This window comes from Triticum dicoccoides, chromosome 4A (assembly GCF_002162155.2).
Source record: "Triticum dicoccoides isolate Atlit2015 ecotype Zavitan chromosome 4A, WEW_v2.0, whole genome shotgun sequence".
Lineage (NCBI taxonomy): Eukaryota > Viridiplantae > Streptophyta > Magnoliopsida > Poales > Poaceae > Triticum > Triticum dicoccoides.
This window is the reverse complement of record NC_041386.1, coordinates 726,647,786-726,649,351: the sequence shown is the minus strand read 5'-3', so window position 1 is coordinate 726,649,351 and position 1,566 is coordinate 726,647,786.

The following is a 1,566-nucleotide window of genomic DNA, read 5'->3' as shown; positions in this document are numbered from 1 at the left end:
GTGTATGCAGACGAACCATTCGTCCTAGCCAATGATGTGGCGCAGGTTTTTTATGTGAAAGACATGTCTTCCAAGCCGAGAAAAAGAAAAGATAAGGAAGCGAATGGATCATACGACGAGCCAAAGCGCCACATAGTTCTTTCAGGAAAAAGAAACATCGTGGGAGTGGATGACAAGACAGACATGTCAGAAGATTATGAAAAGTTTGATGAAATTGCTCCATTCACAGTGAATATTGACACGAGCATCCTGTTAAATGATGAAGATTTTCCATGGTTACGGCGCAAAGGGACACACGCGAAGAAAAAGTTTCACACCGCAAGATCTGAGATGTGATCGGCTTCACTATCATCACTTTCTTCTGTGTTTCACACCCAGGAGGGAATGTCTGTAATAATTAGGGTAGTTATGTGTTTTGCCAATTGAAACGCGAAGAAATTTTATGTGCAAACAAATTCTTTTCATGCATTTACTGGTTTTTTCCAGCTAAATGACCCTGAAATTGAAAAGCATTTCAAATAAACTCAGAAAAGGTTGAAAGTTGGCATGGTATCATAATTCATACAAATAGCATGTGCAAGAAAGTAGAGGGTTACGGCAAAAACTGGATGCACTTCGTGTATAAAATGGACAATCTCTTTCGAAGTATCAGGGTTTCCGACAAAAGCTGAACTGTTACAAAGGCATTTCATTTTTTAAATAACCTAAGCATTACCAAATTGAATATAATGATAAAACACACTAATATTAAACATAAGAAAAAAGAATCACTGAAAAAACTTTTTTCAAAGTTAAGTTATTCACAAACTAGTGATTCACACAAATTTCAAATAATTCAAAATTTAAACTATTCAAATTTGAAAACTACCGGCACTAACAGAAAGTTTGTAATTTTTTGTACCGAAAGCAAAAATATTCACAAAGAAACTCTAAATACAGCAAAAAACAACTCAAAAATAAATAAAACAAAAATAAATAAAGCGAAAAAAAATTAAGAAAAAAAAGCCCGCCTAGTGGGCCAAAGCGGCCTGCATACGACTAGCAACACAACCTTTTGTTGGGCCAGGTTGCAGGCCCGCAAAGGCCCAGTAGGCCCACTGGGCGAAGAGGACAGGTAGGCCCAGTAGGCCAGGTAAGGAAAGGAGCTCGAGAGAGCTACCGCACTGGGGCTTATAAACCAGTGCGGTAGCCCTTCGACTAGCGAGGTGGGACTAAACTTGCGCACCGCCTGGAGCCAGCGCACCCCCTTTAGTACCGGGTCGTGGCTCCAACCGGTACTAAAGACCACCCCTTTAGTACCGGTTGGTGCCACGACCCGGTACTAAAGGGGGTGCGCTTCCCGCCTCTTGGCCTGGCCAAAACAGACCTTTAGTACCGGTTGGTGGCTCCAACCGGTACTAAAGGTCCATCCTATATATACTACACTTGAAAAAAATTCAGTTTTCCTCTGTTCTTCCCTCTGTTCCCCTCCGTCGCCGCCCCCGCCCCTCGTCGCCGACCCCGACCGTCGCCGCCCCTCGTCGCTGGCCCCGTCGACGTCGCCGCCCCAGCTGTCCCCGCCCCGTC